The sequence below is a fragment of the Girardinichthys multiradiatus genome, chromosome 13, assembly GCF_021462225.1.
Source record: "Girardinichthys multiradiatus isolate DD_20200921_A chromosome 13, DD_fGirMul_XY1, whole genome shotgun sequence".
NCBI lineage: Eukaryota > Metazoa > Chordata > Actinopteri > Cyprinodontiformes > Goodeidae > Girardinichthys > Girardinichthys multiradiatus.
Window position 1 is genome coordinate 29895036 of NC_061806.1, and position 13871 is coordinate 29908906.

Consider the following 13871-nt stretch of genomic DNA (forward strand, 5'->3'; position numbering starts at 1 on the left):
CAGCAGATTCAGCAGAGACGCCCAGATGTCCCTCTCCCCAGACACCTCCTCCAGCTCCTCCGGGGGGAGCCCGAGGCGTTGTCAGGCCAGCCAAGAGACATAGTCCCTCCAGTGTGTCCTGGGCCATCCCCTGGGTCTCCTCCCGGTGGGACGTGCCTGGAACACCTCCCGAGGAAGGCATCGAGGAGGCATCCGATATAGATGCCCGAAGCCACCTCAACTGGCTCCACTCGATGTGTAGGAGCAATGGCTCTACTCCGTGCACCTCTCGGATGGCCGAGCCCCTCACCCTATCTCTAAGGGAGTGCCCGGCCACCCTACGGAGGAATCTCATTTCAGCCGCTTGTATCCAGGATCTCGATCATGACCCAAAGTTCATGGCCATAGGTGAGTGTAGGAACGTAGACCGACCAGTAAATCGAGAGCTTCGCTTTTCGGCTCAGCTCTCTCTTCACCACAACGGACCAGCACAGTGCCCCCATTACTGCGGCAGCCGCACCGATCCGTCTGTCGATCTCCCGCTGCATTCTTCCCTCACTCGTGAACAAGACCCCGAGATACTTGAACTCCTCCACTTGATGCAGGAACTCCCCTCCAACCTGAAGAGGGCAAGCCACCCTTTTCCGGACGAGAACCATGGCCTCGGACTTGGAGGAGCTGATCTTCATCCCAGCCACTTCACACGTGGCTCCAAACCGCCCCAACGCATGCTGTAGGTCTTGGCTACAGGGGGCCAGCAGGACCACATCATCCGCAAAAAGAAGAAACGAAATCCACTGGTCCCCAAACCAGACCCCCTCCGGCCCTTGGCTGCGCCTAGAAATCCTGTCCATAGAAGTTATGAACAGGACCGGTGACAAAGGGCAGCCCTGCCGGAGTACAACATGCACCAGGAACAGGTCCAACTTAGTGCCAGCAATGGACCAAACTCCTGCTCCGCTTGTACAGAGACCGGATGGCCCCTAATAAAGGGCCCCCAATTCCATACTCCTGGAGCACCCCCCACAGGGCACCACGAGGGACACAGTCGAATGCCTTCTCCAGGTCCACAAAACACAGGTGGACCGGTTGGGCAAACTCCCATGAACTCTCGAGTACCCTGTAGAGGGTATAGAGCTGGTCCAGTGTTCCACGCCGGAACAAATACCACACTGCTCCCGCTAAAGCCGAGGTTCGACTATCTGCCGGTCTTTCCTCTGCAATACCCTGGCATAGCCCTTACCAAGGAGGCTGAGAAGTGTGATCCCCCTTTAGTTGGAACACACTCTCTGGTCCCCCTTCTTATGAAACCCCAGTCTGCCAGTCCAAAGGCACTGTCCCTGACCGCCATGCAATTTTGAAGAGGCGTCAACCATGACAGCCCTACAACATCCAGAGACTTGAGGTACTCAGGGCGGATCTCATCCACCCCTGAAGCCCTGCCACTGCGGAGCTTTTTAACCACCTCAGTGACTTCAGCCTGAGTGATGAAAGAGTCCAACCCCGAGTCCCCAGCCTCTGTTTCCACCAGGGAATGCGTGATGGCATGATTGAGGAGATCCTCGAAGTTCTCCTTCCACCACCCGATAATGTCCCCAGTCGAGGTCAGCAGCCTCCCACCCCCACTGTAAACAGTGTTGGCGAAGCACTGCTTCCTCCTCCTGAGGCGCCGGACGGTTTGCCAGAATCGCTTCGAGGCCAACTGGTAGTCCTTCTCCATGGCCTCACCGAACTCCTCCCAGGCCCGAGTTTTTGCCTCTGCCACAGCACGGGCCGCGGCACGATTGGCCTCACGGTCCCCGTCAGCCGCCTCAGGAGTCCCACAAGCCAACCACAGCCGATAGGACTCCTTCTTCAGCTTGACAGCGTCCCTTACTGGCGGTGTCCACCACCGGGTTCGGGGATTGCCGCCGCGACAGGCACCGCAGACCTTACGGGCAGCAGCATCGACAATGGATGCGGAGAACATGGTCCACTCGGACTCTATTTCTCCAACATCCCCCGGAATCTGGTCAAAGCTCTCCCGGAGGTGGGAGTTGAATACATCCCTGGCCGAGGCCTCTGCCAGACATTCCCAGCAGACCCTCGCTATGCGTTTGGGCCTGCCAAGTCTGTCCGGCTTTCTCCTCTTCCAGCGGATCCAACTCACCGCCAGTTGGTGATCAGTGGACAACTCAGCCACCCTTAGCAGATCAAATTCAGGGGAATAATTTATCATATGATGCCATTTTGAGTTGTTTGGATGACATCTTTCAAATGATCAGGACAATAATTGCTCCCCAGAATTTTAGCATTGACGATGCCACTGTGGATACCCTAAGAGCCATTGAGCACCGTGTCCCATGGAAAATTTAGAGCACAGCTCTCAAGACTTCAGTGCTGTCTGGCATAACCATCTGCTGTTATGTTTTCTGTGTCACCCAGCACACTTCACTGCGGTCAAGTAAGCCGACAGTCACGCCAGCTGACATTAGCTCTCTGTTAAAGATTGGCTTTGCGCATGCAAGGTGCATTATGGTAATAAAGCAGACCAGACGCCTATCTAGGCAACGGTTGAGAAAAGTAACCTTAAGAACCTTTATATTAATGACATATTTACAACGTTCACATACATGTTAATGTAAAAAATAAATATTTAATAATTTTATTAACATCATGCAATCATATAAACCTGGTGTTCTGGAACAGAGCCACATCTGAAACATGTAGGGCAGGGGTACTTGAGGAGCACAGTTGGGAAACACTGGTACAGATGACCCTCTGACATAATCTGAAGAGATTGTGTTGTCACCTCTCATGATTATGGAGAAATAAATTGCTGAAAGTGACACAAAAGTATATAACAGATAAGCGTTAGTAGGTACTTTGACCCATTATTTCTCCAACAATCTACAGTAAAATTATTATTATTTATAATTAAGTAATTAATTAATAATTATTATTTTTATACTTTAAAGCAGACTGTTAGAAAATTGAAGAAAACATGGCGCTCTACACACCTAGAGGATTTCTACTTAATCTAGAAAAATAGCCTACTGTTGTATAAAAAGACACTTCACCAAGCCAGAACAGCTTATTTCTCATCATTAATAGAAGAGAACAAGAATAATTCCAGGTTTCTCTTTAGTACTGTTGCTAAACTTACACTGAGTCATAGCTCTGTTGAGCCATCCATTAATGGGATTCCTTTTGAATAAAATTGATTCTATTAAAAATCAAATCATTGACATACTCCCGAACATGATTACTTCATCCTCAGTAAGTGAGACAACATTGGAGGTAACTGTAGAACCTGATCTGTGTTCGGACTTCTTTGATCCAGTGAAGCTTCCTGAGTAATTAAAAATATTAGCTTCATCTAAACCTTCAACTTGTATGTTAGACCCAATCCCAACCAAATTATTTAAGGAAGTGTTCCCTCTGATTACCAGCCCCATTCTAGATATGATTAATCTATTATTAGTAAATGGATATGTACCACATGCTTTTAAGGTAGCTGTAATTAAACTTTTACTTAAGAAACCTTTACTTGATCAAGGTGATTTAATAAATTACAGACCTATATCCAGTCTTCCTTTTTTATCTAAAATTCTTGGGGAAAATACACTGCCTGGCCAAAAAAAAGTCACCACCAAAACAAAAAGGTCACACACTCTAATATTTTGTTGGACCACCTTTAGCTTTGATTACGGCACGCATTTGCTGTGGCATTGTTTCTATAAGCTTTTGCAATGTCACAAGATTTATTTCCACCCGGTGTTGCATTCATTTTTCACCAAGATCTTGCATTGATGATAGTAGAGTCTGACCGCTGCACAAAGCCTTCTCCAGCACATCCCAAAGATTCTCAATGGGGTTAAGGTCTGGACTCTGGTGGCCAATCCATGTGTGAGAATGATGTCTCATGCTCCCTGAACCACTCTTTCACAATTCAAGCCTGGTGAATCCTGACATTGTCATCTTGGAATATGCCCGTGCCATCAGGGAAGAAAAAATCCATTGATGGAATAACCTGGTCATTCAGTATATTCAGGTAGTCAGCTGACCTCATTCTTTGAACACATACTGTTGCTGAACCCAGACCTGACCAACTGCAGCAACCCCAGATCATAGCACTGCCCCCACAGGCTTGTACAATAGGCACTAGGCATGATGGGTGCATCACTACACCTGCCTCTCTTCTTACCCTGATGTGCCCATCACTCTGGAACAGGGTAAATCTGGACTCATCAGACATTATGACCTTCTTCCATTGCTCTAGAGTCCAATCTTTATGCTCCCTAGCAAATTGAAATCCGGTTAGGCTCACTGATTATTGGTTTTCTTAAGGCTACATAGGTGTTCAGTCCCAATCTGAGTTCTCTTGAGTTCCCTTCACATTGTGCGTGTGGAAATGCTCTTACTTTCACTATTAAACATCACCTGTAGTTCTACTGTTGTTTTTCTTCAATTTGATTTCACCAAACGTTTAAGTTTAACAAACGCCGATCATGATCATTCAGGATTTTTTTCCAGCCACATTTCTTCCTCGAAGATGATGGGTCCCCACTATCCTTCCAGTTTTTATTAATGCGTTGGACAGTTCTTAACCCAATTTTGGTAGTTTCTGCAATCTCCTTAGATGTTTTCTCTGTTTGATGCCTGCCAATGATTTGACCCTTCTGAAACAGACTGACATCTTTTCCACGACCACAGGATGTGTCTTTCGACATGGTTGCTTTAGAAATGAGAAGCAACTCATTGCACCAGTTGGGGTTAAATAACTTGTTGCCAGCTGAAACATAATCACCCATGCAGTGATTATCCAATGGGAGGCTCGTACCTATTGGCTTAGTTGAATCCAGGTGGTGACTTTTTTTTGGCCAGGCAGTGTAGTTGCTAATCAAGTGTGTGAGCGTTTACACAGCAATGATCTGTTTGAAGAGTTTCAGTCAAGTTTCAGGGCTCCTCTCCTGTGGAACCAGATCCCAGTTTTAGTCCGTGAGGCAGACACCCTGTCTACTTTTAAGGCTAGGCTTAAAACTTTCCTTTTTGATAAAGCTTATAGTTAGAGTGGTTTAGGTTATCCTGAGCTATTTCTGTAGTTATGCTGCTATAGGCTTAGGCTGCTGGAGGACATAATGACCATTTTCTTTTTCACTCTGTTACATTCTCAAACTACTCTCCAATTTAGTTTTATTTGCTGTTATTTCAGCTTTTAGCTTTGTTTTTTCCTCTTCCTAGAAGCTACACCTGTCCTGGCTCTGTGTTTAGCTGTGACACCTTCCTGGAGGGGGTGCTCACCTTCTACAGATGATACACTTGGCTCTTTCTTTCAGTGTTTAACCCTGTCTCTCCTAGACATAGCAAATGGTTGAGCTTCTATTGTGACTAACTGTATGTGCTCTCTTTCATACTCTAGACTTGAAAACTGGCTCAGAGTTTGTCTGCTTAGCTGTCTTTCTCTCCTAGATAAAGCCATTAAAGGAACTATAACATTAATGTTTTACTATTCTTTCCTATAGAAAGTACCTTGATCAGTGCTTTTGTGTTCTTTTTGTGTCTCTGCTCTATTCTCTCAAACCCCCAGTCGGTCGTGGCAGATGGCTGTTCGCACTGAACCTGGTGCTGCTGGAGGTTTCTTCCTGTTAAAAGGGAGTTTTTCCTCTCCACTGTTGCCTAATGCGTGTTTAATATGAAGGATTACTGCAAAGTCAACCCAAGCCACTTCCCACTGTCGCTATGTGCTCATTGAGGAGGAGTGAATGCTGACTCGATTCAATCTGCTGGGTTTCCTTGGATACAGAAACCTTTAACCAATTTGAATAATAAACTAAATCCATCTGCACTGTTTGATAGGTAGGAATAATTGGAATGTATGTACCCGACTTGAAGTCTGTATGATTTGATTGAAATGACTTTGTAAAATGCCTTGAGACAACATGTGTTGTGAATTTGTCAGGATCTGTGCTTTGTGTGTCTGTTGGTGCTTTTACTGTGCTCAGCCCCAAGATGGCGTGGAATCTGGAGGAGAGGTGACAGGTGTTCGCTATTCCCCTGATTATCTGCAGAGGACTATTTAAGGAGGAGGCTGCAAGCAACTCACTGCCAGAATGTTGCCCTTAGTGGTACTACTCAGCCATGTTACCTTTGCCTTTGACCTTGCCTTGTACACCAAGTAACTTTGTATTTGTATCCTGCAGGTTTCCTGAACCTGATTTTGCCTTGCATTGAATCCTGCCTGGATGAACCGTCTTCTGGAAGGAAGCTATCCAGTTCCATGAACAAAGACTCAAGTCTCTCATGACTTCGTTGGATCACGCCGGCTGGCAGCCTCCTGATTCCTGCGTCCCTCGGACCTCCATCTGCGAACCCTGTCCACCCTCCTCCTTCCATCGCACCTCTTCCATTACAAACTCTCCTGGCTTACCATATCCACCAACTTCAGTCTCACCGGCAAACAACCACTTGGGTTCTCCACTCCCTCTCTGACGGATCCCTCCACCATTCTTTGTAAGACAGATTTCTTATTTTCATGAGTTCAGCCCCAGAGTTATCCCTGCTTACTTTCTTGTTTATTTCAACAGTTTGCATCCTGGTTCCAGTTCCCTGCATTATTCACCCAGTTGTAAATAAACACTTTACCGAACAATACAGTCTCCTGAATTGCTTTCTGCATGTGGGTCAAATCCATTAAACTCAATATGACAGAACACTCTGGCCAACTGACCCAGCAGAAGCATTCAGGAGAACTTTATCTGAACACCACCAGATTGCTAGTCATGATTCTTCTCTGTTTTTAAACAACAGAAACAGACCAATCAGCAGATCGAACAACTCGCTTCCTTGTTTCAGCACACCTTGAGCAATTTCACCGCCCCGGCAATAGAGGGCGCTGCTGCCTCTCCAGTTTCTCAGCAACTCCCACACTCACGTGAGGTCACTTCCCTGAATCCAGAAAAATTCTCCAGTGAGAAGGGAGATTGTAAGGGTTTCCTTCTCCAATGCACTTTAGTATTTAATTGCTCCCCACAATCTTTTCCTCATGATGCAGTAAATATTTCTTTTGTACTTGGGCTGCTAACAGGAAAAGCCCTGAGGTGGGCAGAGGCCCGTTTTTCGAAATGTTTAGATTTTGGCTGCACATTTTCTGAGTTTGAGGAGGAGTTTTGTCAGGTTTTCTCCTGTGAGAAAGATTTAACCACCAATGCTCGTAGCTTATGGTCTATTAAACAGAGAAATCAGTCAGTTGCTGAATTTTCCATAGATTTTCACACCATCGCTGCTGCTTCTGGAAGGAATGACTGTGCTCTTAGAGCCGCTTTCTTCCAGTCATTAAATGATCCGTTAAAGGATGAATTAGCTTTAGTCGACAACCCTAAGACTTTGAATGAGTTAATCAAGTTAGCCGTTAGACTAGATAACCGAATGAGGGAGAGAAAAAGATCCAGATTAGAACAGAGTGCAGTTAGGACCCATCTCTCTAGCCCTACTCCCGAAACTGGTCGCCCCACGCTTGCTTCACACAATTCAGGTATTGAACCCATGCAGATCGGGCGTACCCAGCTTTCCCCTGAGGAAAGACTAAGACGCCGCCAAGCTAATCAGTGTTTTTACTGTGGCTCACCGGAACACCATCTTGCTAACTGCCCTATTCGTCCTTCGGGGCCAAAATGGCTGGTCCGCCAGTAAGTGAGGGGAGACTGACGGACCGTTTCCTTACCCCCAGACTTAGTTTACCTGCCACATTAATTTCACTCCGCCCTTGTATTGATTATAGGGGATTAAACAAAATTACTGTTAAAAACAAGTACCCTCTTCCACTCCTTTCCTCAGCCTTTGAACCAGTCCACGGTTCCACTATATTCTCCAAGCTAGATCTCCGTAATGCATATAATTTAGTTAGGATCCGCCAGGGAGACGAGTGGAAGACCGCCTTCAAGACCCCGTTAGGTAACTTTGAGTACCTAGTCATGCCTTTTGGACTAAGTAACGCACCAGCAGTATTCCAGTCACTCATCAATGATGTACTAAGGGACTTTTTGAATGTTTTTGTTTTTGTTTACCTTGATGACATCTTGATTTATTCAAAGGACATTGAAGAACACACCCGTCATGTCCGCCTGGTGCTACAAAGACTTTTGGAGAACAGACTATTTGTTAAAGCTGAAAAATGTGAATTTCACAAGAAATCTGTCACATTCTTAGGATACATCCTGGAGGGTGGACAGGTTCGCTCGGACCCGGAGAAGATCAAGGCAGTTCTGGAGTGGCTTGTCCCGAACTCCCGGAAGCAGCTACAACGGTTCCTTGGATTTGCAAACTTCTATCATCGATTCATCAAAAACTTTAGCCTAACAGCCCTGACCTCCACAATCACTGTGTTTTCCTGGACACCTGAAGCCAACAAAGCCTTCCAGACATTAAAAGAAGTTTTCTCAAACACCCATATTGGTTCATCCTGATTCCTCCAGACAGTTCATTTTGGAGGTCGACACCTCGGATACAGGAGTTGGAGCAGTGCTTTCTCAGCAGTCTACCACCGATGGAAAACTCCACCCATGTGCCTTTTTCTCTCGTCGTCTCACAAGCACGGAACAGAACTACAATATGGGGGACAGCTCTTAGCTATAAAGTTAGCTCTCGAAGAGTGGAGACATTGGCTGGAGGGTGCTAAGTATCCTATTTTAGTATGGACCGATGATAGGAATCTGGCCTACTTACGATCAGCCAAGAGACTGAACCCACACCAATCACGTTGGTCACTGTTTTTTTTCTCGTTTTGATCTTTCTATTTCTTACAGGCCTGGCTCCAAGAACGGCAAGCCGGACGCTCTTTCCCGACTTTACTCGTTGGACTCCACTGAGAAGGAGGCAGAACCCATTGTGCCGTCCCATTGGACTTTTGGGGCCCTAGTTTGGGAGGTGGAGAACCTTGTAAATAATGCCCTACGAAACGAACCGGACCCAGGTACGGGTCCCCCCAACAAGAAGTATGTTCCCACTTCCGTGAGGTTCGGGATCATCCGCTGGTTTCACACAGCTAAATTTTCAGGTCACCCAGGGGTCAGCAGAACCATCTCACTCATCTATAGAAGATTTTGGTGGCCGTCCCTCCACAAGGACGTCACTGAGTATGTTCAGTTTGTGCCAGACAAAAGTCAAGCAATCAGCCTCCCTAAGGGTTACTCCAGCCGCTCAGTGCGCCTAAACGCCCTTGGTCTCATATCGCTCTGGACTTTGTAACAGGTTTACCTATATCCAAAGGGAATACAGTCATCCTCACTATAGTAGACCGTTTTTCTAAGTCCTGTCATCTTGTGCCACTAAAAAAACTCCCTTCTGCTTTTCAGACTGCCCAGCTGCTGGTTCAACACGTGTTTCACCTTCATGGAATTCCCCAGGACATCTTGTCAGATCGTGGTCCCCAATTTATCTCTCGTGTTTGGAAACAGTTTTGTTTGGCTCTTGGAGCCAAAGCCTCCTTGACTTCTGGCTACCATCCCCAATCTAATGGACAAACTGAACGTATGAACCAACAGATGGAGTCCATCCTCAGATGCATGACCGCAACCGAACCTCTCGACTGGAGTGTTTATCTCCCCTGGGTTGAGTATGCTATTAATTCACAAACCTCATCTGCTACTGCCCTCTCACCATTTGAGATTTCCCTCAGTTTTCAACCTCCTTTGTTTTCAGCTGACGAGAAGGACATAGGCGTAGCATCCGTGTGGCACCACATACGCCGTTATAAACAGATCTGGGCAAATGCTACCAGAGCTCTCCTTCAAACAACTGACCAGAACAAGAAGTACGCTGACCGCAAACGACGGCCAGCTCCTACGTACCAGCCTGGCCAAAAGGTTTGGTTGTCCTCTCGAGACATACCCTTGAAGGCTATGTCTAAAAAACTGTCTCCTCGTTTCATTGCCCCCTACACCATTGACTCAGTCATCGGCCCATCGGCTCTTCGCCTACGCCTGCCTTCCAGTCTACGCATCCACCCTGTATTTCATGTCTCTCAAGTCAAACCTTTTGTCTCCAGCACATCCTTGAATTGTATGTCAAAATTAAAGTACCTGGAGAACTAATCAATTTCTGATGGAGTACATGGTCTCCAAAGTTTGAAAAACACAGCTAAGGCTTTAGAGTTCAGCAGGAATTTAAAAAAAAATTTTTTTAGAGGAGAGCCATTAAAAGCTGCTTTCTTAAGAGTCACAGAAAGAACTGGCTGATATTGTTCAGCAGGCTCTTAGTACCTTTGTGCAACACAGCAATCTTAGCTTTTTGCTATAATCACTGCCCTGTGAAGCAGGTTGAATACATTTTACATTAGTGTTCTATGGAGCCATTAGCGTATTGCTTGTAACAGAATTCAAGCTGTGGAGCTTGAAAGGATGTGAATCAAAGGTTTGACATCTTTGAGAAAGGAAATTGTGTGTGACAGGAAAATTAGGGGTCAGTGCTGATTATGAAATTGTGAAAATGTGCAAAAAGTTGACAGATTAGACATGTATTGAGTGAAAGTCAGAGAGGAGGCTTAAACAGAACTGGAGGAAGCACAAAGTGAGGGGTACAGAAGGTCAGGACGAAGTCGAAACCGAGAAGAAAAGAACGATGGATGGTGTGTTCAAATGGATCTGATTGAATTAAAGTCACGTATGCTGCTTCGGAGGAGCACTTTCCACTGAAGTTCCTGGATGCTCTAACCCATCTACCCTAATCTGTGGGTGTGATTTCCATCTGAAACCCCTGAGTCTAAACAGGGTCATTGTTCTCCTGTCATAATGTTGTTTCATTAAGATGACCTGATCTATGCAGGACAGGAAGGTGTCTGACGCCCAGCAGCTTTCTGGTTCAAAGAGATGCTGAGGTTACTGTCTGATCCCATCAGTCCATCCTGAATGATGAGTTTAAAAGCCTCTTCTGCTGCAACCACACATGCAGCTGAATGAAAGAACACACAGAGCTCTCATTCTGATCTTGTTACAGCATCAGTTCTCTCATCGCTTTACTCCTCTGTCTTTATTTCTTATCTTCCTCCTAAAACCTTCAACTTTATTCTCCCAAATCCTTCCTATGGGGTTAATTATCCTCCTGAGTCCTTTAGAGGACACCTAGTCTGATGCTTTGGGTTTGCTGATAAGCTCAACTAATATTAAATATCCTCTACAGTCACTCACACTCTGACATGCTTTCTCCCTGCACTAAGCACTTGCTATCATTGCAGCTAATCTGATTAGTCTCAGTCTTACAGAATAATTACACTGTTGTTCCAGAAGCCTGAGGGAAGATCAGGGTTTGGTTCTTTAATTCATTTATTTATTCAGCTTTCAATGAAAAAGGAAGAATGTGTTGACTCAACATAAATGACCTTTGCTAAAATTCTCATAACCCCTAAAAATGTTCATTATTTGTCATTTTACAACGGTCATTTATTTTATTCGGATGTTACGTGGTAGACAGACACAGAGTAGTGCAGAGAAAAGTAGACATGGCTTTCAACATTTTTTACAAATTAAAATAAAAAAAAGTTTGGCATGCCTTTTATTCAGCTCCCTTTACCCTGATACCCCCAAAATAAAATCCAGTGAAACCACTTTCAGAAGTTACCCAATGAGTAAGTAGAGTCCAGCTGTTGTAATTTAATCTCAGTATAAATACAGCTGGTCAGTTGTTTTCAGCAGGGACAGGGAAGATGGACAATCCTGGAAGGCTTGAGTTCAAAGCAGAGCTTCACCTTCCAGCAGAACAATGACCCTAAACATACAGCCAGAGCTACAATACAGTGCTTTAGATCAAAGCATAGTCATCTATTAGAGCGGCCTAGTCAAAGTCCAAACCTACATCCAAAGAGAATCTATGTCAAAAAATTTAAAATTGTTTTCAGACACACTGTACCCAATCTGACTGAGCTTGAGATATTTTGCAAAGAAGAACTGGTGGGAAAAAATCACCATCTAGATGTATAAAGCTGTTAGATAAGGATGAAAGATGGTTCTACAAAGTACTGACTGGGGATGGGGCTACAATTCAAATGCACACTGCACTTTTTAGATTTGTATCTTTGCACTACACATTTATGACCTACTTTGTCCTGTTCTCTCATATGAAGTCCTAATGAAACAACACAACAAAATGTGGAGCACTTCAAAGGATTTGAATACTTTTTCAAGCCACAGAGCCTGACATTTTTTTCTCTTCTTTGGAGTTTCTTATTCCCTGTTTGCCACAATCCCCATTCCCATTTTCTCTTTGCAGACCAGCTGCTCCTGGAGCTCAGGATGTGTCGTGACCAGCATGGTTCTGGACTGGAGATGGAAGATGGAGGAAATGGGAGCGGAAGAGTGGAGGGCATGAATGAAGAATGCAAGGTTGCATCTTTTTAACGTTCAGAGGTAAAGCATCCCCTCTTTCCTGCTCTTCCTCCTCTTCCTCCTGCGATGTCCTTAAGGGACTCATGCTGGATGAAGATTTGCACGCTTGCACGTCCAGCTTAATAGAAAATCAGGTAAAAATGGGTATTTAGAACAGATTAGACGCACCAAAACCTACATGATCTAATTTCCCCCTAATTAGCGATCATAAACTGGTGTTTTATGTACTTAATTTGAATCCAAGGTCCTGTAAAGACCGTCAGACATCCATTTTCGCTCACATTGAGCTCTAAATGACTGTTCAGTGTGATAAATAAGCTACTCAGCAGATTTAATGTGTGCCGTACAGCCTTGCGTAACCGTTTCCAGCAGGATGGACCAGAAAATCCCCCCCCGATGGAAGGTGGGTATTTCCCGAACAGACGTGATAACCCTCCCCATCTTCAGAAACGCGTAAAAAATGTAAACCCTCATGTTTATTGCAGTTTAAACCCAAAAAGGAGATTTAACATGATTTTAATTGAAAAAAAAACGAGACAACTTAAATGATGTTAATGAGGCTTTGTGTGAGCATCGCGTGGGTTCCTGCATCAGTTATGTGGATTTGTTTGTCTATTTCTACATAAAATGTAAAGTTTCGCTTGAATTGATGCCTTGATAGATATTTTCCTGTGAGAAGATTCCCAGAAATGTTGCTGCTGCTGATTACACGCCCTGAACCCCACGCATGGCACCGCTCAACACAAGCAAATACTCCAAAAAGCAGCAAAGAAAAGCTGCAGAATTTAACCCACCGCCTCCCCGTTGGAGACCAAATCTCCTGCTGAACATGAATTCATAAATAGATGATGGTAATTACCTTTATAAAAGCCTCGGATCCGTTAGTCAGAGGGCTGGGAGGGGCTCAGGACAAATGGAAACCGCTTTTTTCTTTATTTCATGAATGTCGTCCACCCCACCTCCCCCAACCTGAACACGGCAGACTTCAACCGAGGAGGAAATCGGGATAAAGATGAAGATTTCGATTGATGTCGGGTGTGTGGAGGTTTCGATCACGGCTGCGATCGGGAAACTTCGGCGAGAATCGTCGGCTCGGTCTCGGAGCTACAAGAAGCTCTGCGGTTCCGCCTCAGGCCACTTCTAAAGACTGACGTTCAAGATCTAACCCAGGAGAGGGAACCCTCCTCTGACATCACAGCTGGTCTGGTGTCCTTTGACCCTCTTACCTGTAACTATTTGCACAGTAACATTAACCATCTAGAACCTCCAGCGCGCTGTCCAGGATCCTGATCTTCTGATTCATGCTTCTTGGAGGTGTTTTTTCCCCTAAGGCCCCATCAGTCTATTGAACGGGCTCCTTTTCAGAGTATTAAATCACAAACCTTTCTAAAAGCTTTTTATTCACCTGTTCGTGGAATACATGTATGTTTGGCATCAAAATCTACATTTCACATTGAATTATATAGAGGAATAATGAAGCAAACAGATTTTCATTATGATGTACAAGAGATTTGGATGTTTGAGAAATAAAATAAG

General features: G+C 45.1%; 1 protein-coding gene across 2 annotated transcripts in view; it reads right to left on the reverse strand.

Moving 5' to 3' along the window:
* Positions 1 to 13728, reverse strand: part of LOC124879391 — a 48451-nt gene extending 34723 nt beyond the window's left edge. Inside the window, exon 1 of one of the 2 annotated variants that reach the window (XR_007041025.1) lies at positions 13195 to 13728. The gene's annotated coding sequence lies outside the window, so the exon portion shown is untranslated. The remainder of the gene's footprint in view (positions 1 to 13194) is intronic. The other variant, XM_047383936.1, reaches the window with a different exon arrangement.
* Between the last annotated feature and the right edge of the window lie 143 nt (positions 13729 to 13871).